Source organism: Schistocerca cancellata, chromosome 3 (genome assembly GCF_023864275.1).
Source record: "Schistocerca cancellata isolate TAMUIC-IGC-003103 chromosome 3, iqSchCanc2.1, whole genome shotgun sequence".
Taxonomy (NCBI): Eukaryota; Metazoa; Arthropoda; class Insecta; order Orthoptera; family Acrididae; genus Schistocerca; species Schistocerca cancellata.
The window spans coordinates 77,316,577-77,342,001 of NC_064628.1; the positions used below are offsets into that span (position 1 = coordinate 77,316,577).

A 25,425-nucleotide genomic window follows, 5' to 3' on the forward strand; every position below is an offset into this window, starting at 1 on the left:
ACTAGGTAGCGCGCGCAAATTGTGGTTGGCCTAGGTGGAAAAGGTGGAACTGATAGTCAGTCGGGGACGACCCAGCAGCCGGAGATGAACCACGAGTCCGTGCTCTGCCTCGTAAAAGACGCATATGGTGCTGGTTCCGAGAGAGGCTTTTCCTGCTACTTTCCAAGGCCTCCGATGGACGGATAAATAGCTGGAACTATTTTGGAATTTGTATGAATCATCGCCACGAAGAAATGATAGAGTCCGGCAATTCTACCTGCCATTCCACCTAACAATATACAGTTGCCACCACATTGCGCAATCATTACATCGGAATACTATAATGATGTACAGTGAAGGATCAGCTTAATGTATGTGCTAATGTGCTGAAATATAAGGTAATTCATATCTGAATTTATGTACCTACCTTGATTTTACTCCTCATCATAACACCTCTCAGGGTCCTCTCCGTTTGAAGTAAAGTGATTACCGAGTCTCCTTACTGAAAGTACATTGAAACCCAGTTTTCTAATTGATGCCCTTTGAACATAGTAAAGAGAAAGTTAAAGTTAATGATGCTTGCTGAAATAATTTTCCTAGTAAAACTGCTTATTAAAGTGTTATTGCCAACTTCAAATTAAAATTTCTCAAGACAGTGGCTTATAGAGTTTTGCTTAGTAAATAATCACACTACTGCCTGTTGTTAATATCAGAAAGTGGGTCAGTATCTTACATTAATGTTAATTTTATGTTTCACGGTAGTAAAAGTAGAAAACTGCATAGTAGGAAATTATATGTTCATGATCACTAAGTGTTTATCTCTCTTGTGTGCATATTAACAGTATAAAGACCACTCAGTTTGTGTAAACCCTGAAAGTGATAGTGTTTTTCTGTACGTGTTATAATTTTGCAAATAGTTTTTGTGCTGCTCCAGTTGTTAGCTTCAACCTTAAAACATATGTGTGTCGGCGTTCATTGCACTCGCGTGTGGCCAAGTCTAGGTTGTGTTTTGTCCGTTATAGTTACTTATACCTATTTTCTTGAACGAGAATGTTAATCATTCTCTTGCCTAGTTAGGCTGGCGACCGTTTTCTTTATCAATTAAACAGTGCAGATAAACAAAATTTCGTTTGTTACTGTTCAAATATTAACGTAATTCTGACTTTCATTTCCGATAAGCCACCTCCGTTAGGAACAACACGGTCAACATAACAAAATTCCTCTCAGAGGGTAACACAGATCTGTTGCTTCATACCATAATTGCTATAGCAAAATAGTTCTGTTTTGCAAACTGACTCCTACTTTAAGGTTATGGTATAGCAGTAGCAGTTAGGAGTGTTATAGACTGTTCTTGTTCTTGATTTGAAAGAAAGTTGCGTCGTGGTAAATGTGAATGATTTGTAGTCTCACTAACATTCGAGGACAATATAAATAAAGATGATTGATTGAGTGAGCTCCTTAACATGATAGTAAACTCAAGTGTATGAGCGAGGAGTGAATTATACATCACCATAGGATCACGAAGTGAAAATGACAAAGTAAAAGAGTTGTCTAAACTTATTAACAAATAAGCATAGTACATAGAAGCGCGGGTTGAGCAGAAGCGTTAGGTGAAATATTACAAGCAAATAGGTGCGTATTTTCTAAATTGATGGGAATAGTTTAAAATTTTATTTACCAATTTTGGGTGAAGCATCATTGAAAGCTCTTAATGTGCCCCTATCCGATACTGTCCGTGTATACAGTCGAAGCTGAGATTCAGTCATTGTTAGGACAAGGTGTTATACATCTGTCAGTGAGCATATAACAGTCCACTGCATTGCGAAACAAAAGGGGATAGATAAATATGGCTGCTCTTAGACTCAAGACAGATTAACACCGTCATTGAAATGGAGACAGACTGTCTTGAGATTTCAGAGGATTACTGCGAAGATTGCACAGGGTTAAGGTGTTAACTTCAGTCGAGTTGAGACGAAGTTACTGACAGCTAGAAATAGACTCCTCCTGTCAGGAGTGCACAGCCTTTCTGTGTTATGGGAAGTTTTCTCTGTTTGGGAAAGTATTCGAGGATTAAACGTCGTAATCCTTTAGTCAGAGCATAAATAAATCGTTCTATGTCAACGATGTGTTCTTAGTTGATAGATCTTGAGCAGGGCACAACTGAACTTTAGATGCCTTGCTTCAAGCATTTCAAGTGCACAGCGTCACTGTGCATTTAAGTAACACTGACTTTGGGCGAAAAAGAAAAACTAAACTTTTTACGCCACGTTTTCTCGATCGAGGTGATTTGCGCAGAGATAAATTACATGCATAGTTTTCTGTATACCATTCCAAACAATAAATTCAAACATTTCTTGATCTCATAATTTTTTGTAAATGTCCATTAGAATGTAAAATTAAACACTATACTACTTGTCTAGTCTCACAGGGAAAGAGAGAGTTTGGAAATGTGTTGATGTGGTACAGAGAGAGTTTGAAGAAGTAAAAAGAGCTCTGTTGTCTTCTCCCGTATTGGTTCTCTCTGATTTGAACAACGAATTCTGTCTCTCATGGGACATTTCCCGATATAGTTTAGGCGTGACTTTCTTTCAGGAATTTGAACAAGACTGGGCGATTGTCCCATGAACAATCGAAGTGGCAAACCGAGTCTTAACAACGTGGAAAAAAAACTTATTCGATCACTGAAATCGAAGCCTTGGCCACAATGTGCGGTTGTAACAAATTTAGGCAGTTTCTTTTCAGTTCCGTAACTAAGGTGTAATCGGACCATAAGGCTTTGCAATTTGTAAAATTGGCGAAATTAACTTATGGATGATTAGCATATAGTACTTCCAACTGCTTTTCACTTAAGTGTTACAATTCTGTAGTGACTTTCATTGTTATATTTTTAGTTACAGTTAATCCATTTTCGCATGAAGAAGACGTCTTTGGGAGAAGGACTGCCTGTAAAAGTATGTTCACATGTGCACTTAAAGATCAGCGAACTTCTTGTTTCATGTTTCATCCTTTTTCTAAATTCACATATGTGTTTGTTCATAAAACTGTTAAATCCTTTTGTATCAAAATTCATATGGTTTTAATGTATATGCTCGTACATCAGTCTCACAGCACAGTAGCCGATCAAAGGTCATTCTGAAATGCTTAACACAATATATTGCGATTGCATTTAATCATTTCATGGCCGGCTTTCTAGGAATACTATTACCTGAATTCAGGAAGTTTCGTCGATGCTTCACATTGTAGTTATTTAGCTTACCTCTAAATTTAAATATTTGTTTGTTTTGGAAAATGTGAAAATAATTTTTATAAGCATTCGTTTGATTTTAATACCGTGGTTGACTGAAAAGTAATGTCTCCACCTTTGTAACTCTTCAACAGCTGGCAGCATTGGTATGCAGCAGGTACTGGCTTGTTCCATAGCCTATTCTCTACAGCTCCAGTTTGCGCTAAGCCTTAGCATTGAATGGTTTTGTTGTTACAGTGTAAAGTATGGAACCCTGCGCACACGGTCGGTCAATGCGATTTCTTCTTGACAGCAGAGGGTGTCACCCCAAAGGAGATTCATCAGAGAAAGCAGTTTATGGTGATTGTGTTGATGTGAAAGGAAAAGGGAAATGTTTTCCTGCAGGATGACAATGCCAAACCACACGCTTCACGTGCCACCACAGCAGAACTTCAGATATTGAATATCACCACCGTAAGGTATCCTCCATACAGTCCAGATTTAGCACTGTCTGACTTCCACCTTTTGCCGATAATGAAAGACAATCTGCGGGGACATCATTTTGCTTCTGATGAAGACGCTGAGAGTACTGTGAGACTGTGGTTGCGACTTCTTTCGCGACGGCTTCAGAAAAGTTGTTCACCGTTGGCAGAAATATATCCAATTGGCTGGTGATAATGTGGAAAAGTGAATATTGGTAATTAAAGATCACCTTCTAAGGATTATCTCTGCGTTTGATTTATTAAAATATTCCCATCAAAACCCAATTAACGTAGGTGGAGGCACTACATTTCATTCAACCCTCGTATGTATGCTCGTGTCTTATTCGCGATCCACTGTTGGTGACCACATCATGTGGCACAGTAGCTGATCGAAGGTCATCCGGAGCTGTTTAAACGAATATATCTTCGCTTTAAGCGATTGCGTTTAATGGTTTTATTGCTGTCTTTCCAGGTATGTTTTTACCCGAGTTGAGAAATTTCAGTTCTTTGTATAGTAGTTATGGCGGAATCTGCCACACGTTCTTTAATGGCCATCACACAAGCAAAACATTGCTTTATGTTGCCATGAATAAAACTGAAACCAAACCAATACTGACGTGCATAAGGAGTTTCACCATATTTGGGTTTTTTAGAATTTAACACGTTTTCCTTTGATGGGTAGATCACATAAATAATGAGGAGGTATTGAATAGAATTGAGGAGAAGAGGAGTTCGTGGCTCAACTTGACTAGAAGAAGGAATCGGTTGGTAGGGCGTATTCTGAGGCATCAAGGGATCACCAATTTAGTACTGGAGGGCAGAATGGAGGGTAAAAATCGTAGAGGGAGACCAAGAGAGGAATACACTAAAACAGATTCAGAAGGATGTAGGTTGCAGTAGGTACTGGGAGATGAAGAAGCTTGCACAGGATAGAGTACCATGGAGAGCTGCATCAAACCAGTCTCTGAACTGAAGACCACAACAACAACATTCCTTCGATCACTGATGTACATGTGCTCGCCCTGTTTTTCTTCCCTAGTCAATTGTTTGGTAGTAGGTGAACATCTATAATTCCTTTATAGTTTGCGTTTCTGAATTCTACTGTGGTATTTTTTGTGGGTTTGAATGAATTGTCAACACCATTCTCCCTATCCAATGTGCGCATAAAATAAGCTACGTCTGAAACAGCATCCGCATATTATCGAATGTGAATTACCCATACATTTAGGGAAACATAATTGCCAAGTTTTCTGTGTTGTCCACGTTTCATTGTGCGAAGCCACTTGTAGTTTGAATGTAAATTGCAGGTGGAGGGGTGAGAAATGGAAGGGAAGGGAAGGGGTTACTGATGTCAGCTGGATCATGACATTATGTGGAAACAGCGGCGACGAGTGAAAATGTGTACGGGACCAGGTTTCGAATCCGGATCTCCTACGTACTAGGCACCACAGTGCCATCCGAGACACAGTGTTATCGTAGCTGCGCGGACTACCTCAACACGCCTCACGGCCTCTCCCCATCCCCACCGAGCGCCATCTATCCCCAGTCCCTGTCCATTTCCTCCAGGCCCGCTACTCTGAGATTCCCGCACGAGGTCGGACGCATCCTCACTGAAGAAGGTGGATCCATTAGACATCTAAACGAATCAAATATGTGAAAGCAATCAAGTTTCGTGAGGAGACGGTGGAAATAATTGAACTTACTGACGAATGTACAAGAGACTAGTATTCAAAAACTGAATTGTGGACCTCTGATGCCCTAACAATTACAATAATCTTAACAAAATCCATTTCATATAAAAAAATCCAATTCTGACACATAATTAGTTACTGAAATGGTAAAAGAGTGGCAATCTAAAACTCTGAGTGCAAACTATGTGAGCAGATGCTTTTGTTCAATATCGTCTCGAGAATCGAACTAAATGACCCGTACTAATAAAGAAACACCATGCTAAAAATTTACGCTTTCAAGTTGCGCATGACCTAGCAATGCAGTGACAATATTACCTGAATATCTTCCCATTTCTTAAATCAGTATTTACAAAATCATATTTTCAAAAACCAATATCCTCTATATTTACAGAATGGTTCAAATTGCTCTAAGCACTATGGTACTTAACATCTGAGGTCATCAGTCCCCTAGACTTAGAACTGTTTAAACCTAACTAACCTAAGGACATCACGAACATCCATGCCCGAGGCAGGATTCGAACCTGCGACCGTAGCAGCCGCGTGGTTCCGGACTGAAGGGTCTAGAACCACTCGGCCACAGCGGCCGGCATATATTTACATTTCTGTGTTCTGCTAGTTACTTCTAGATGGATCAGCAGCAGGAGCAACAGCCGACTTTCTCACTTAATTCATACTGAAAGGTACACTGGCAACGACATTTCTACTGATAACCAAATATCATATTGCTTTTACTTAGAACCTCTACTGAAGACATCTACTCGATAAATATCCAGGGTACAGTTCTGTAGTATGAGACATCGAATAAAAAGAGAGCTCACATCACTTTCTCTGAACACCAGAGATAAGTTAGAAACCTGATGACTTTTCTGTTTTCTCTCATTTCTTCCTTCCCTTTATGGGCAAAAGTATAAAATGATAAAAATTAAGAAATTTAATCGAAATAAATACATAATAATGAAAGTACATGGACAAAGAATCCAAATGCAAAATAATAATGAAAAAATGGGAGCAAATAAAAAAGTTTATACGATGATTAAAATGAGTCTGATTTCGATTGCGACTTTAATATTTATTTGGCTACTGAGGATACTAGAACCCACACCCTTCAGCTAACTGTCTTGACTACAAGGTACGGAGCCTTTCCAGAATCATAATTTGTTCCAGGCTCGAATGGATAGCGAGAAATACTTTTTCGTTGATTACCCACATATGGGGGCCGTTCTCGGGTGAATGGCTGCAAGATATGGTACTTGGATCCATAGTCTACACCACAGTATAGGGTCGTTTCAAAACTCAGTCCCATTCCGTGGGACCTCCCTTTGTTAGCAGTAATAGACTAATAACCGCGTAATGGAACCTAATGTGTCGTATTACTGGAAAAACATACTTTTAGTTTCGGGGACATATCAACGTAATACTAACGTAGTGCTCATAGCCTTTACCGCCAGCTTTTTTACAGCTCCTGAGTCGTAATGTTAATCTTCAGCTAGTTTCGAACCGCTGCAAGATGTCGACTCGCCGGTTTCAACTCTCTGTGGTTCTTCACATCTCCATTAGCAACCTTGTTAACAAGCTTCACTACGGCAGCAGTTACGCTCACGCATGGTGATTTGCATATGTAATAGGAACGGTGGCAAGGAGTAACTGAAGCAATTGAAATACTTCACAGAGTGCATCCTGGTAACAGCATGTCACAAGCCCTGCACTAGTAACAGTATGAGTAAAGTAGTTGGCGTCTCAAGTATTCTACTGGTGCTTTAACAACGATGAAGGCAATCATTAACCCAGCAACGAGAACCTATGAACCGTCCTTCATAAAACATCATTTCTGAATGGTACATTAGTAGACTCTCAAGGACGCCTCTAAACAGTAATTGGTTTTAGTAGTACTATCACAATCCTAACTTCATATTATGAAGAAAATCTGTGTACCTACACCTTCGATTACCCCTTGCAAGGCAATCAAAAAAATTTAGGAGCAAGAAATCTCTATATATAAGACAGGCAACATCCCGACTGACTGACTCACTCACTGAGTTATCATGGCCCAGCCCAAAACACTAAGGATGGAAACTTGAAATTTGGAGAGAGTGTTGATCTTACGCTGTTGGCGCCGTTTAATAAGCGATTTTTCAGAATTACACCGATAAGGGGGTGAAATAGTGGATCAAAGATTTTTGAAAACATGTCGCTATTAAGGCAATTTTGAAGACAGATCTACGAAAATCAGTATTTCTTTCCTCGATCAAACATAAAGGAAAACGTGTTTCAGTACTATTTGAAATTTAACCCATATAGAGGTATAATAATAGGCGAAAGTTTTTTTTTTAAATAATTCATTATTAAAGAACTACGAAAGTATTTTTAAAGATAGGCCTACGAAAACTGGTTTTTGACTTGTTAGCTGGAAATAAAAAACACATGTTCAAATTGTTTTTGGCAACTGAACCCCTATGGGGATAAAATAGGGGATGAAATTTTTTTAGAAACATTTCACTATGCACGCATATCTATGGAAATTTGTATTTGGCTTCTCTATTAAAAATAAAAAAATACGCATTTCACTGTTTTTGGATATTCAACCCCTAATGGGGTGAAATAGGAAGGTGCAATGTTTAATGAAAATATTTCATTGTGAAAGCCTTTTTAGATATATGTCTATCCAACTGGTATTTGGCTTCTCAGTAAGAAACGAAAAACTAGGTGTTTCACTTTTTTTCGAAATTCGATCCTTAAAGGGGTGGAATAGGGTCAGACTGTTTCACTCGCCCATTATCGCTCAGCCCAAAGCGCCAAGGATAGAAACTTTAAATTTGGGAAGGGTGTGAATCTTATACTGTAGTCATTGTTTAAGATTAAGGGGCTGAAATAGGAGATGAAAGGCTTTTTGAAAATACATCGCTACTATGGCAGTTTTGTAGCTAAAACTACGGAACCTTACGAACTGCCCCCTATAAAACATCATTTCTTATGCTACATTGATAAACGTTCTCACCGTCGCCCCTAAACAGAGATTGGTTTTAGTAGTACTATTGCAATCGTAATTTTATGAAGCAAATCTGTTTACCTACACTACCACCACTTCCATTACAAGAACGCAAAAGGCACAGTTAACAAGAAACCTTGGACTTCAACTACCAAAATCGCTGTTTGGTTAGGAGTACATTAGGAAAAGACCGTGGGTCTATGACCTTATTTAACATGAAAGTTTAGAAAGTGTTGCGATTTGTGAACAACATAAAAATTCGATTGAACAAAAACAAAAGATCTGTGCAGATCATGCAGTCCACACGAGGGAGGGAGCGGGCACTAAGCTTGTGTAATATACGTGTAGGCCTGTATTCGTGTTGTATAACGAATTAAGGCTGAGAACAGACTCTTACGTCTCGAACACACACGATATCACCTGATTCACTTTTTATAAATTTATATCCACTGTTAAAGAGTAGAAACATAATATACTTTTTTGACTAGTTGCTCAAAGTGGAGGATTTTTTTAACGTTGGTGAAGCACTGTGTCTAATAAGACGATGTGCATTTTCACAGTTACTTATATGTCAGCTAACAATCTCTGGCCACAAGTTTAGGACACTTGAAGATTGAAGACGTTCTGTGTTAAGTGATCTTTTTTAACAACCACTGTAGGAGTGAAGCGTCAGTGCATATAACGATACACAGTTCATTAGAGAGACATTACGGATCGCAACTGATTAAAGCTGAAGCATTTATGCCAGAATATTGACTTATTATTCTATTTATCATACTTTTGATAATAGGTAAAAATCGCCTTACATCTCTCCCGCTTCTGTCTATGGATCGCAATATACTGAACCCGTAGCGTTCATGCCGCCAAACAAGATACTACTCCCATCGTTCTGTTTTTAATACTAAACCGTTCGTTCCTGTACTGTGTTTAGTCCCGCCTTAATATTATTAATTACATAACCACGCTCCAGGCTGTTGGTTCTATTACGACGTTGTTAATGTTGACTGCATCCAAAATGTGTCTAAGCTGTTTTCTTATAGCATTTGTAATGTAAGTCGTGCCTCGTGCCAAAGAATTTTACCCATCACCTGCAGTTGCCTAAGGCTTACTATAATGTAAACAACAGCACTAATGAGTCTGGCTAGAAAGAGTTATTAATTAGCCTCCCTACATATCTCCTTCTCTCCCACTCTCTCTCTCTCTCTCTCTCTCTCTCTCTCTCTCTCTCTAACTCTCTCTCACTCTCACTCTCTCTCTCTCTCTCACACACACACGCACGCACAGAAAATGGGTAAACTTTAGTGCAGTTGTTAGAGTATATGTGGCACCTGACAGGGTTATAGAAAGCAAATATGTCGGAGTACCATCTTGTTCATATCGTTTTAATACGCATATGAAAACCATCGTCTAAGCCCTAATTTCTTTTATTGACGGATACCGGTTTAGATCGACGCTGCCTTCATGTCTGTCGTGGCAAGTGCAGATTCTCAGCAGGGCTACGAAAGAGATCTGTACTGACCGACCGCCGTGTCATCCTCAGCCTACAGGCGTCACTGGATGCGGATATGGAGGGGCATGTGGTCAGCACACCGCTCTCCCTGCCGTTGTCAGTTTAGGAGTGCAACCCGCTCGCCAACAGCGCTCGTCAGACCGGAAGGTCTCCCATCCAAGTGCTAGCTTAACTTCCGTAACCTGACGAACTGGCGTTACCACTGTGGCATGGCCGTTTGAACGAAAGACATCAAACTAAGGAAAATGCGCAAACGATGTGACATCCTTCGTATATTTACGTACGTCATTCGAACTACTGTTGACTGCACTTGCGACACCAGACTTGAATATGATTTGCGGGGCAGATCGAAACTGACAGTCATCAATAAAAGAAATTGTGATCCAGGTTTTCTTCGGTTATTAATACAACTGAGCTCAGGGATCCTAAGAGATGCCGTCAATCACGCCCTTCGTATTTCTCATTGCGAAGCACTTGTAACTGTAAAATCCTGAGTACAATTCACAACGGACTTCTGTTTCACGTGAAGTAGACCTATTTTATGAGATTTCGGGATTACATCCGGATAGCATTGTCATCTAACCGCGATATTTTGGCTCTCAACCACTCATCCATCTTTAGGTGATTGTTCCTGAGTGAAGCACTTACCTGAAGACGGCTAAATAGCTGGACAGCCGAAATATCGTGGCAAGATGTAAGCGCCATCTGGCTGTAATCCCGCAACCTATCACCTATTATGTCGGGAAGCCAGCCGCTGTGGCAGAGCGGTTCTAGGCGCTTAAGTCTGGAACTGCGCGACTGCTACGGTCTCAGGTTCGAACCCTGCCTCGGGCATGGATGTTTGCGATGTCCTTAGGTTATTTTGGTTTAAGCAGTTCTAAGTTCTAGGGGGCTGATGACCTCAGATGTCCCATAGTGCTCAGAGCCATTTTTTTATTATGTCGGGAAACATAATGAATGACTTAGACCTTTACCGAACGAGCCTTCAAACGGTGTTTGTAGTAGCTCTGTACTCCCACAACAGAAATGTGTTTATGTGCTGAAGCCTGAAGTGATTTAATATGCGGGTGATTATATTTACGTTTTGTCTTTTCGTTTTTGAGGCCTACCTCCCGGATTCGATTTTTGTTGCGAAAAGTCGAAGTTATTTAGTCTTCTGCTACTGTGAGAAATATCTTCAGTGTTCACTGTATCAATTTTGGTTTTGTTTATAAATCGGTTTAGCGACGACATAAACAGTCTCAAGTTTAAAATTACTTTTGTACGTGAGAAATACAGTATAAAACACTTATTTTAAACATGAGAAGTTTTTATGATATCACTAATCCGATTTAGGACAAACCCAAAGTTGTTCAATTAAGCGCTGAAGATGCTTTAAATAAAACGAAACGTGTTTGTTCCAAGTAAGACTTTTTACAGACGCAACAGACACAGTAATTCCCTTATCACGTGATTCTGTTTGTATGTGGTATAAACACTATGTTTGATTTAGTCAAGCAATTATAGTTCACGAGAAAGAAAAGCATTCCGCCTCTACAAAACGGGACTTCCTGGAAACTCGTTTTAGATATTAGTCAGCTTAATAAGCCTCTAAGCTCTTAAGCTTTAAGGCGTATATCTGGACACAGGAAATGTCCGTCCCTGGAGAAAGACAGCAGTAAGGGGTAACAACTACAGAAAAACTACACAAAAGATAGTAGTCAATAGGAACCTGTCTATTGCGGAGCGAAATTTTCCATGTATAGAAGCTCGTGGCAGCCAAACAAAGGAAATTTTGATCGCCGTGTTTCAGCATTTGTTTGGCGGATTCACACAGCAGCGCCGAGAAGACTTGGTGCAAGCCATAGTTTTGTAACGCCACACTCCCTTGGCTACAGAATGTACACTGAACAAACCAATGAGAAACCATAGAAAATCAGCGCAAGAGAAGTAGAACACTTTCCAAAGGTCAGTGAACTAGACCGTTAGAGAAAAGTTGGAGCCAAAGAGTCGGCCACTTAGCCGTGCAGTTTTAGTCTTGGAAGAATCATGGGGGCTCACTGCCCATCGCTACTTCGTGACGGTAGCCCAGCCAGTGTCTATCACTTTCGTTCTCTCCACACACTATCGATGACTGCGACGCGAGTCTTCCCATCTTGATGGTCCGATATTCGCCACCTTTTGCTGTGGAACTATACCAGCCGCTCCGCATTCGACGGGACGTTAAAACCTAATCTTCCTTTCTTTTCCTTTCCACAGAAACAAGAACCCACTCTCCTGCAGAGCTTAGTTGTCGAATACTTCCGTGTTCGAAGTTCCGCAATGACAGACAGCTCTATTAGTCACATAACGGACACAAGAGGATTATAATACTTTTCTTGGCCTACTTTCAAGGTTAATCTACAGCGATGGAACACACACACACACACACACACACACTGACTGTTTATACCCGTCAAGCTGAACGCTCTGTGCAACAGTGTCTTGTCCATGCTTTCGTAATCGCTCTGAAATGATGCAGTGCGCATAGAGAATTGTCAGGGTAGTGTCTGTGCTGCATGTAAAGACTGTTCATGTAACAGACGAGGTAGGTTAATTCCGGAATACATTTTCGAGAATTTCAGATCTTATCTAGTTTTTATTAAGTTACGTACTAATTGTAACCGGACATCGTCCTCTAGCATTACCCCCACAGTAGTTGTCGATACCTGTACTACTTTTTCAAATTTTGGTCAGGTCAGCATCATCACAGTGGTTTTTCTGAAAACTTTGATATAATTGTATACTCAATATGTTATATTTCAAGCTAACATTTATGAAAAAGAATTATTTTATAAGGTATTTCAGTTTCGATGCTATAATCGGTAAGTACTAGCTCTGAATGTACAATTTAAAATATTTTTTTAGAAACATTTGAAATTACGAATTATTTGCACACTTATAATTTCTATTATTAATTACGCAATCCTGTGCTGTTTATTATGTTTGTTTCTGGGCTCATTTATGAAATAATAATCGAAATTAATAATGTAACAAAAACTAGTAGTAATTCATTTTTAATCAAAATTGTAAACCCTTCGGAATATTATTATTTACGCTGATTGTGAGAGTCGTAAGCTTGCCTCTGATGTGATCGGACGAATTTTTGTATAATGGGCGCGAACAATGTAATTTCGGTTTTGTTAATGATATACTGAAGTGTGGGAAAATCAGTAGAAAACATATTTTCGTAAAAAATTCTGCAACAACAATCTTCTAATTTATTTAGTTCAAACCAACCGTGAGGACCTGATTTAGATTTTCAGCTTCAAGAATCAGACGCCTAGACAAAAAGATCTGGAGCCATCTCAACATGACAAGCTAAGTAAACTTGGAAGTTTATTGTATTCTTCGCTCCTCCAAAATCTTCATAAAAGACTCTGCTTGTTAATTACTTGGACTGGTCATTGTTTAATGTGGACAATAGATGGAAGAAGGAAGGAGGGGGGAGATTACACAGTCATAATTCAAATGCGAATGAATAACTATAGTACGTGGAATGTCTTCATTGCAGAACCACTAGGAGCTCTGACAAGGGTGCAAATTTAGTAAGTTCAAAATTACGTCAAACGGACCCTTTGTACAAGTTGTGCAAGTGAAAAAATGTTACAAAAAATGTTTACTTGCAGTTTCGTAATCGCCAGCAGGCCTTAGGTAAGTTAGAAAATTTTCTCAATTTCTCTTAGAATTCTCGACTCAGTAGATCAGAGTTTATTGTCTCAGGTCGTCACATTTGTCCTTCTAGCTGATCCCTTAACGCTTGTATCGTTATTATGGAAACATGTTGCATATTAAAATGAAATATATGTAACTTTTGTTGAACTGACACGCTGCACGTCATGACGGTAATCACCAATACGCCGTGTGGAACAACAACTAACTAAGCCTACGAACTTGTAACAACTAACTAAACTTATTAAATCATTGCCAGTGCTATTTTGTACGATTACAATTATCTTCTCAAACCTATTAAATACCTCATTTGTACCTACTTCTTCACTGTAACCTTGGAGTACTCTATCTTATAATACTATAATAAAAGAGGGCCACTAACAACAGAGACTTTTTTGAGATTTTTCATTACTTCTGGTGCACAATACATTTTAAGTGCGTTTTACCTTTTGCTCCTGATCCGTGACTCGAGTTTAGTAATAATGCACCCGGAAGTGGCTAAATGAAGTAAATATTAAAACACATGAATTTCAGTTTCATACTCGTAAGGACGTACTGCCGTCCCATCATAACGTACGAGGGCACTTCAGAAAGTAAGTAACACATTATTGTGCCATGACAAGTAAACTTTATTGATTGCTGACCTACAATTCAAAGTGACACAGATCCATGACAATATTTCTAAGCATAGTCACCAAGTCTCTGCAAACAACAGCCGAATCATTCTGACAGTCGTTCAATTCCTCGACGACAGAATCCGCTCCCTGGTCACAGAGACATTCGAAAACTGATGTGTGAACGTCCATATCGTTGGAAAAACTCTTTGCTACCCAGATGTTCTTTTAACTTGCCGAAAATATGGAAATCACGTGGTGCAGGATCTTGTCTGCAAACCTTTCAAGGAAAACGTTGATGCAACTTGTGTTGTGCGTGTAGTGTGGGGTGTTGCATTGTGGTGCAGCAGAACACTGTCATTGCTTAATTTTCTACAACTCTTGTTCTTTGCGCCATTGCGCAGCGATGTCGGTGTTGCACAGTACGTACCGGAATTAGTGGTCGTGCCTTTTGCCATAAAGTCCTGGTCAGTCGAAGAAAACGGTGCCCATGAGCTGCTCTGCAACTTTTCATTTCTTCCGCCGAAGGCGATGAGGTGTGTCTTTCCATGGACGCTCTGTTTGTTGCAGGTGTGATGGATGGATCCATGTCTCATCGCCTGTAATGGTGGGGCTTAGGAAATCGTTGCCTTCCACGGAGTAACGTTCAAGGAATTCCAGAGACGCCCGTAAGCCTTGCGCATTTCCTTGCAGGTTACAGTGATCGCAGAACCCAACGTGAGCACAATTTAAAATAATGCAGACGAACTCGGACGACGGAATGAACACTACCTACTGATATGCTCGTCTGCAAAGCAAAGACCGCTGAAGTCGCTCTCTGATTACGGCCTTAGTCAAATTACTGGAACTGTTTCACTACGGTTGGTCCACATACCGCCAGTAATTAATGGTGAATCTGTGTGCAATATAGCCACCTTGCCCACAAGAAATGTACTGTCCCTCATACTTCTAGTTTGCAATTCGTTTGCAGTTGTCGCGCCATTTCACACACACATACACACACACTGTGATGCATCTGTTATCGGCACAGCAGCAGAACAGCATCTGCGTGAAACCTAGAACACGTACTCTCTTCTTACAATGCGCCACTCTTGTTGGACAACGGTCTTAGTGTTATGTCAAGTAAAACTTATTCTATTTTATTTTATTTATTTTTTGGAGTCATCAGTTTTTTTCCGACTGGTTTCATGCAGCCCACCACGGATTTCCCTCATGTGCCAACCTCCTCATCTCAGAGTACCATTTCCCATATACATCCTCAAATTACTTGCTGGGTGTATTCCAATCTCTGTCTTCCTCTACAATGTTTGCCCTCTACAGCTCCCTCTAGGACCATGGAAATCATTCGCTGATGTCTTAACAGATGTCCTATCATCCTATCCCTCCTCCTTGTGAACGTTTTCCACATATTCCTTTCCCCCCCGATTCTGCGCAAACCTTCCTCGTTCCTCATCTTATCAGTCCACCTAGTCTTCAACTTTCGTCTGTAGCACCTCATCTCAAATGCTTCGATTCTCTTCTATTCCGATTATCCCACAGTCCACGTTTCACATCCACACAGCGGATGCTTCTATTCTCTTCTGTTTTGATTTTCCCACAGTCCGTATTTCACATCCACACAGTGGAATATATTGAAACAACAAAACACAGTTTCCCTTTTTCCTCAGTGCAATCTGGTATTTAAAGTGTAAAATAACTGTTCGTAAAATGTGTTGACGCTTCTAGCATCGCAGACTTTGGGACGATCTCTGCTAACATGACGACAGCCAGTTGTTACTGACAAAGATAATATAGATAGCGATCGGAAAACCTAGATTTGATTCCTATTTGTAGTGGCAAGGATACCTATTATGTTTTATACGGGTTGCCACTGCGAGTAGCTCCACTAAGTACCTTGATGCGTTTATGTTCCTTGCGTCTGATAATGCTGTCCGATGTTGTTGTTGTTGTGGTCTTCAGTCCTGAGACTGGTTTGATGCAGCTCTCCATGCTACTCTATCCTGTGCAAGCTTCTTCATCTCCCAGTACCTACTGCAACCAACATCCTTCAGAATCTGCTTAGTGTATTCATCTCTTGGTCTCCCCCTACGATTTTTACCCTCCACGCTGCCCTCCAATACTAAATTGGTGATCCCTTGATGCCTCAGAACAAGTCCTACCAACCGATCCCTTCTTCTGGTCAAGTTGTGCCACAAACTTCTCTTCTCCCCAATCCTATTCAATACTTCCTCATTAGTTATGCGATCTACCCATCTAATCTTCAGCATTCTTCTGTAGCACCACATTTCGAAAGCTTCTATTCTCTTCTTGTCCAAACTATTTACCGTCCATGTTTCACTTCCATACATGGCTACACTCCATACAAATACTTTCAGAAATGACTTCCTGACACTTAAATCTATACTCGATGTTAACAAATTTCTCTTCTTCAGAAACGCTTTCCTTGCCATAGCCAGTCTACATTTTATATCCTCTCTACTTCGACCATCATCAGTTATTTTGCTCCCCAAATAGCAAAACTCCTATACTACTTTAAGTGTCTCATTTCCTAATCTAATTCCCTCAGCATCACCCGACTTAATTCGACTACATTCCATTATCCTCGTTTTGCTTTTGTTGATGTTCATCTTATATCCTCCCTTCAAGATACCATCCATTCCGTTCAACTGCTCTTCCAAGTCCTTTGCTGTCTCTGACAGAATTACAATGTCATCGGCAAACATCAAAGTTTTTATTTCTTCTCCATGGATTTTAATACCTACTCCGAAATTTTCTTTTGTTTCCTTTACTGCTTGCTCAATATACAGATTGAATAACATCGGGGAGACGCTACAACCCTGTCTTACTCCCTTCCCCGCCGCTGCTTCCCTTTCATGTCCCTCGACTCTTATAACTGCCATCTGGTTTCTGTACAAATTGTAAATAGCCTTTCGCTCCCTGTATTTACCCCTGCCACCTTTAGAATTTGAAAGAGAGTATTCCAGTCAACATTGTCAAACGCTTTCTCTAAGTCTAGAAATGCTAGAAACGTAGGTTTGCCTTTCCTTAATCTTTCTTCTAAGATAAGTCGTAAGGTCAGTATTGCCTCACGTGTTCCAGTATTTCTACGGAACCAAACTGATCTTCCTCGAGGTTGGCTTCTACTAGTTTTTCCATTCGTCTGTAAAGAATTCGTGTTAGTATTTTGCAGCTGTGGCTTATTAAACTGATTGTTCGGTAATTTTCACATCTGTCAACACCTGCTTTCATTGGGATTGGAATTATTATATTCTTCTTGAAGTCTGAGGGTATTTCACCTGTCTCATACATCTTGCTCACCAGATGGTAGAGTTTTGTCAGGACTGGCTCTCCCAAGGCCGTCAGTAGTTCCAATGGAATGTTGTCTACTCCGGGGGCCTTGTTTCGACTCAGGTCTTTCAGTGCTCTGTGAAACTCTTCACGCAGTATCGTATCTCCCATTTCATCTTCGTCTACATCATCTTCCATTTCCATAATATCGTCCTCAAGTACATCGCCCTTGTATAGACCCTCTATATACTCCTTCCACCTTTCTGCTTTCCCTTCTTTGCTTAGAACTGGGTTTCCATCTGAGCTCTTGATGTTCATACAAGTGGTTCTCTTATCTCCAAAGGTCTCTTTAATTTTCCTGTAGGCAGTATCTATCTTACCCCTAGTGAGATAAGCCTCTACATACTTACATTTGTCCTCTAGCCATCCCTGCTTAGCCATTTTGCACTTCCTGTCGATCTCATTTTTGAGACGTTTGTATTCCTTTTTGCCTGCTTCATTTACTGCATTTTTATATTTTCTCCTTTCATCAATTAAATTCAATATTTCTTCTGTTACCCAAGGATTTCTACTAGCCCTCGTCTTTTTACCTACTTGATCCTCTGCTGCCTTCACTACTTCATCCCTCAAAGCTACCCATTCCTCTTCTACTGTATTTCTTTCCCCCATTCCTGTCAATTGTTCCCTTATGCTCTCCCTGAAACCCTGTACAACCTCTGGTTCTTTCAGTTTTTCCAGGTCCCATCTCCTTAAATTCCCACCCTGTCCGATGCCAGCATAAAATCGAAGCAGGATAACCCCATCTGTAGCACAAACCAGCATCAAATGCCACAGTTCTCACTGCGGATAGGTTTTGGACACTAGCACGTTCATTAATAATCTGTATCTCCTCCTCTTGCTGACCAAATATCAATCGTAGTATTTTATTGCACCACCAGGATTAGAACGGCTTACATTTATGTCGAGTAGCTCGTGTTAGGTACCTCGTCTACGCACACACACACAGAGAAAATCTGTTGTCTGTAGCACTCTATACGGCCGCTACACTTCTGGTTATTCGACCACACATGTCCGAATACGCAGTGTTTGTCCGGTTACTCCTCAGAAGACATACTAGTTTTGACACTGCTGTACGATAAATGTCTGGGCTAATTTAGAAAACAGTTAACCAGGAACATATGAAATTGTTGTTCATTGCTCCCAGCATAGAACACAGACATCGTGTAACGTGTTACTATTACTTACTGGCCTCCTGTAATTACTAGCCGCGTCCTCTATTTTAGCCGCCTCCGCCAGTTTTCGGTTGCAGGGGTAAGGGTTTAGTGTTCGTGCTCAAGACGATAGACCGGTCTTTCGCTAGTCCTAAACGTGAAGAAGTCGGAGACGAGTTGGTGGATTTTAAACGAGAGAAATTTCCTCATGATGGCTGGTGCTTATTACCACCCACTGCAAAGACACATGTAAAAGTCCTCCGAAGAAACACCACTTTACAGAAACACTAGAGTGAGAGCAGGAAAGGCCTAGGAAAATGCTTACATTCTGATCCTAATTCTGATTTGCTAGAAGGCCTAAATGTTAAATAATTTGCGGAGCGTTCTGGGTTATTGTAAACTGGAAGAATCGGCCGGCATCCTCATAGGAAGCAGAAGTTGTGTGTCTACTGCGGTGAAGATGGTGTTTTCGTAGTTTATTCCAGAAGTCGAGAGAAAGTGGTCTTTTGTGAGCAACCGCTTATTTGCTGCAGTACAAGAAATAAAGAAAATCCGAAAGTGTGTCTCTGTGCTCGCACTTGGATTTCGAGTGAAGTCATGCCAATTTTCTATGCGAATACTGCCATGTAGTGAGTGAACACACATTCACTAAGCAGAGACCTCAGTTTAGGTTCCAGAGACTAGAAGATAGCTCAATAGCCGATTCAGCGAAAGAGAGCGACTTGGCGACATTTTCATTGAAGCCAATAAATTACACTCGTTTCTGTGGAAATTTGACTACGGTCTTTTTTCGTGACTCTTTGCTTATTGATTTTGAAGTTTATGCCTGTTGTATTGTCGTAGCTATTACCAGTGGTAGATTCTAATACACAGAGTTAGAGGTGGCGCATTGGACTGTTAGCGGTAAATATACATCACTCGAGTGGTCGGATCTTGGAATCTTATCTGAAATAAGGTAGACAGTGTTATGGGATAGTTTTTTCTCCAAAATCTTATTAATAAACCTTTATCCAGATCAGGATACCCAATCTGTTTATTGCTGCATTAAGGTATGTACACAATTAAATCGATCACCAATGACTGGAAATCTAAGTAGTACTGTACTCATTAACTCTGTATGGAGCCATGTCCTTGTAGTACTTTGCTGCAACTTGGAACGGCTAGCCAGTTATGAGAATACATGAGTGCTCTGAGAGGACGAAGGCGCACGGGCTATAAAGATGTTTCTACTAAAAGCCAAGATTTAGTCACGCACACTATGTGATCAAAAGTAGCCGGAAACCTGGCTGATAATGACTTACAAGTTCGTGGCGCACTCCATGGGTAATGCTGGAATTCAGTATCGTGTTGGCCCACCCTTAGCCTTGATGACAGCTTCCACTCTCGCAGGCATATGTTCAGTCAGGGGCTGAAACGTTTCTTGGGGAAGGGCAGTCCATTCTTCAAGGAGAGTTATCGATGTCGGTCGGCGAGGCCTGGCACTAAGTCGGCGTTCCAAAACATCGCAAAGGTGTTCTATTGGATTCATGTCAAGACTCTGTGCAGGCCAATCCATTATAGGGATGTTATTGTCGTGTAACCACTCCGCCAAAGGCCGTGCATTATGAACAGGAGCTCGATCGTGTTGAAAGATGCAGTCGCCATCTCCGAATTGCTTTTCAACAGTGGGAAGCAAGAAGGCGCTTAAAACATCAGTGTAAGCCTGTGATGTGATAGTGCCACGCTAAAGAACAAGGGGTGCAAGCCCCCTCTATCAAAAACACGACCACACCATAACACACCGCCTCGGAATTTTACTGTTGGCACTACACACGCTCGCAGATGATTTTCACCGGGTATTAGCCATACACCCACCCTGCCATCGGATCGTCACATTGCGTAGCGTAATTCGTCACTCCACACAACATTGCTCCACCGTTGAACCGTCCGATATTTACGCTCTTACACCGAGCGAGGCGTCGTATGGCATTTACCGGCGTGATGTGTGACTTATGAGTAGGCGCTCGACCATGAAATCCAAGTTTTCTCACCTCCCGCCTGACTGTCATAGTACTTGCAGTGGATCCTGATGCAGTTTGGAATTCCTGTGAGATGGTCTGGGTAGATGTTTGCCTATTACACATTACGACCCTCCTCAACTGTTGGCGGTCTCTGTCAGTCAACAGACGAGGTCGGTCTGTACGCTTTTGTGCTGTACGTGTCCCTTCACGTTTCCACTTCACTATCACATCGGAAACAGAGGATCTAGGGATGTTTAGAAGTGTGGAAATCTCGCGTACAGACGTATGACACAAGTGACATTCAATCACCTCACCACGTTCGAAGTCCGTGAGTTCCGCGGAGCGCCCCATTCTGCTCCCTCACTATGTCTAATGACTACTGAGGTCGCTGATATGGAGTACCTGGCAGTAGGTGGCAGCACAATGCACGTAATATAAAAAACGTATGTTTTTGGCGGGTTTCCGGATACTTTTGATCACCTAGTGTAAGTCCTGTGAACAGGGCACTGTTTTTCAACAGATGCGAGAACCGTGGGTGGTCGCCGTGGTGGTAATGTCTTACGGGACCACACTGCTAAGGTCATCGGTCCATAAGCTTACGCACTACTTAATCTAACTTAAATTAACTTACCGTAATGACAACATACACACCCATGCCAGAGGGAGGACGGTCGCCGTGGGGGTGGCAGCCAAGAGTGCCAAGCATGTTGTAAACTTTCTGTGCTCTGATCCTTTCAGAAAGACACAACACACTCAGAATGCAACATAGTCATTGGAGCGGGGGGGGGAGGGGGGGGGGGAGGGGGAGAGAGAGAGGATGCGGGGGGGGGGGAGTGGTAGAGGAGGTCGCAGGCGTAGATGTTTAAATGTTTTAAGGAGACCCATCCATGGTTGGCTTATGACAGTTAATTCTGCAGCAGTTTTGGAGACTCAAGAGTGTGGACTTGCAACCATTTCTATTGGACAAAACGCCAAAACACACCTGTAATGAGTGAGAATTTCTGTCTATTACCGCACTCAAAGAGAGAACTGAGCAGTTTTGGTTAACCATAGAACTTTCGTTAGTAAAAAGGAAACTGTTGCAACTGCTATAAACTTTTGATTGGTCGGGACTCGGAAAGCATGCTGGTATGGCCTTCCAGAATTCTGGCATTGGCAAAACCACCCAGATTTTGTGAAGGAGAGGATGACTTCGTCATAGATCTTCAGGGAGAGATGACTACACTTCAGTACTGAAGAGGGAGATGCCTTCGCTTTCTTCGCTTTTGAACTGATCATAGACGCTGCGGCTGAACTTAACAATTCTCAGCAGTCGTCCCCTCCACCTGAGTATCAGCAGAGTGATAAGCAAGGGAAGCACTTGCTTACGTCGTGACGAGAAGACCGCCAAGTTATTTTGTTCACGTCAGAGTTTCTTATTTCTGAATTAACCGATACAACGAGCTAGCTGCACTCAAAATAAGCTTAGGTGAGAGAACTCGTGCTTGCATGTTCTTTTATGGGTTTTTTCTTTGTGCTCTCAACTTACTCAGCAATCACTGGCGATTTTCGTGGACACAGTTTTTATAACATTTGTACCTCAAAACCTCCTACTCTTGCTAAGCTCTTTCGTACATGTTTTTGCACCCTTACACCTGTTAGTATTTATTTGTTATGCTTATTCAGCTGTAATCACAGTAATGTATGTAGCAATCAATGAGACTGTTATAGTGACCTTTAGTTTCATTTAATGGCTTGATGGAAGCTTTTATCAACATATCTACGAGCAATGTGGTACTCACATTTCATTTTTAACTGAGTCACTCACTGTTCAGTTCAGGTATTTAATTAATAATATTTAAGTAATGCAATAAAAATTTTTATTGGACAATTTAGATTGAAACAAAGGAGAATTCGTTGTGGAACATCATGGAATATTCCCCCTTCAACCCATATGATTTAATAAATTTCCGATAGGTGATGGTGAAACACGTAGCCTTCAAAACGGCGTTTTTGACGGAGGTTCGTTCCAAGCAGAGATCTGAGTTTCGTTTGGCTGAAAACCAGGGCATCGCAGATTCCATAGCTGCTTGCAGAATGTCTACGGTGACGTGTTAGTGAACAAAAGCACGGTGAATTGTTGGGTGAGGTTGCACAACCCTGTCTGATCTAACGGGTGACAGCCGGCTGTACATAGCTGCGACTTCCGTAGTTTTGGAACGTGCGGACACTCTCATTCAACATGATCGACGGATCACAATCAAACACCTTACTGCTCAACTGGACGTCTCTATTGGTATCCTGACACACTTTTCCAACAGTTAGGGTACTCAAAGGTGTGTGTGCCCCCTCGGTTCCTCGCCGCCTAACAGATCATAAAGAGCAACGAAGTACCATCTATGCGGATATGCTTGACCGTTAAGAGGTTGGTTGGTTGGTTGTTTCGGGGAAGGAGACCAGACAGCGAGGTCATCGGTCTCATCGGATTAGGGAAGGACGGGGAAGGAAGTCGGCCGTGCCCTTTGAAAGGAACCATCCCGGCATTTGCCTGGAGCGATTTAGGGAAATCACGGAAAACCTAAATCAGGATGGCCGGACGCGGGATTGAACCGTCGTCCTCCCGAATGTCTAACCACTGCGCCACCTCGCTCGGTACCGTTAAGAGGTTGAGCGTGATAATTTTTTGTCGAACGTTGTCATATGAGGGCCAACGGCCTTGCCGCAGTGGTAACACCGGTTCCCGTCAGATCACCGAAGTTAAGCGCTGTCGGGCTGGGCTAGCACTTGGATTGGTGACCATCCGGTCTGCCGAGCGCTGTTGGCTAGCGGGGTGCATTCAGCCCTCGTGAGGCAAACTGAGGAGCTACTTGACTGAGCAGTCCCGGCTCCGGTCTCGGAAACTGACATACGGCCGGGAGAGCGGTGTGCTGGCCACATGCCCCTCCATATCCGCATCCAGTGACGCCTATGGGCTGATGATGACACGGTGGCCGGTCGGTACCGTTGGGCCTCGATGGCCTGTTCCGGAGGACTTCCGTTACATGAGATGAAAAGTGGGTTTATCACTTCGAACCGGAAACAAAACGGCAGTCCATGGTGTGGCGCCACACCATTTCTCCCGCGAAGAAAATGTTCAAAACCGAACCCTCGGCCGGTAAAGCCATGGCTACGGTCTTCTGGGAATCTGATGTTTGATGTTGTCCCTCACGGTGCAGCCATCAACTCTGAAGTGTACTGTGCTACCCTCGGAAACTGAGGACACAACTTCAGCATGTTCTTCCTCACAAAAATGCAAACGAACTTCTCCCGCTTCATGACAACGCAAGGCGCCACACAGCTCTGCACGCCTGAGAGGAACTCACAAATCTTCATTGGACTGTCCTTCTTCATCCACCCTACAGGCCAGACCTCGCACCTTCCAACTTCTGTTTGGCCAAGGAAGCAGTGCGTAGATGACGGGGAGGTTATTGACATAGCAAGACGTTGGATCCGACGTCGCCCGGTACAGAGGTAACATGCAGGCATACAGGCCCTCCCCGTAAGGTGGCGTAAGGCAATCGCATTGAACCGAGATTATGTTGAAAAACACGGTTTTGTAGCCAAACGAACTGGTCACAACGTGGTAATATTGTATATTGTGATCCTGAATGAAACCAAACTGCTTTCAGAGAAAAAAGGTGTTGTATTTTGAGCAGTGCGTGGCTCATGTTCGTGCCATCTATTACGTAACATCTTGTTTTACCGTACGGTCGCCTCGTCATTTTAAATTTCAGTTACTGGTGTCACTGAATTACTGTCTTGCCTGCTCGTGAGTGGCAGCAGCAGCGCGTATCGATATTTGCCCTGCCGTATTATCTTTGCTGGACGGCTATTACTTCCCGGTCGTGGTGTGTCGTGGACAGAGATCGCACCTGGAGTGGTTGGAGTTGCAACTCAGCAGAAGTGCAGTCGGGACGTAGCAGCAGTCGGGGACGGAGCGTTAGGGAGGCGCGGACAGCCGGTACTCGCCGACCGCTCGCGACACAGGATGAACTCTTAGACGGACGGAGATAGCAGCGGGATCGGCCGTTGGTCGGTCGTTCAGTTGGTCGCCTGTTTGGGCGACGTGTGTTCGGTCTTTCACCGTTTCGGGGCCTCGTCACTGGGTCGTCTTGCTGGACGTGGCTCGGTTCCTTCTCGTGCGGAGACGTCGTGGCCAATGGGCGAGAGTTACCTCTGCATGATTGGGTCCGAGCCAATGTGCCCGGATCGCCGTGTCTCCCAGTTCCCGACAGACAGCGGACGCACATGGTTTGAGACGACCTTGCCAACGACCTTGCTTGGTTGTTGGTTGGTCATCTGGTCAGACAACGTGTGTTTCGTCAGCGACCATCCTTCGTTTTTGTGTGTGTGTCCGCCGATGATTTGTTCTAGTTGTTCATTAGTGATTCGTTTTACGAGTGTTCGAGTTTCTTGTGGCAGTGTTTCGTGCAACACTGTGTACCCTGTGTCAGTTCGACTGAGCAATGCTTTAAATGCTGTAATGCTGTCTGCGTACTGCAGTAGCCAGTTGGTCGGCTGCGACAGAGCAGCGAGTGAGTATTTTCTTACCATGTTAATGTTGTCCACCACGGCGTGTAGTTCCACAGCCGTTGCGATGTTGATGTATGTCAGTAGTTTTTGTGCCTTGGCTTGTTAACAAACTAATGTTAGAAGACGAGTGTTACTGGTCTCCTCGCCTCTCTGGCATTTTGGATGTAGTGTTTTTGATCTGGTGACCGAAGTCAGGTAGT

At 42.2% G+C, this 25,425-nt stretch overlaps 1 protein-coding gene and 1 pseudogene across 1 annotated transcript in view; both read left to right on the forward strand.

Annotated features, from left to right (window-relative positions):
• LOC126177049 (cuticle protein 16.5-like) overlaps positions 1–25,425 on the forward strand; it is a 334,451-nt gene that overhangs the window by 43,127 nt on the left and 265,899 nt on the right. The window lies entirely within an intron of this gene.
• On the forward strand, positions 23,360–23,477 carry LOC126177343 (5S ribosomal RNA; annotated as a pseudogene).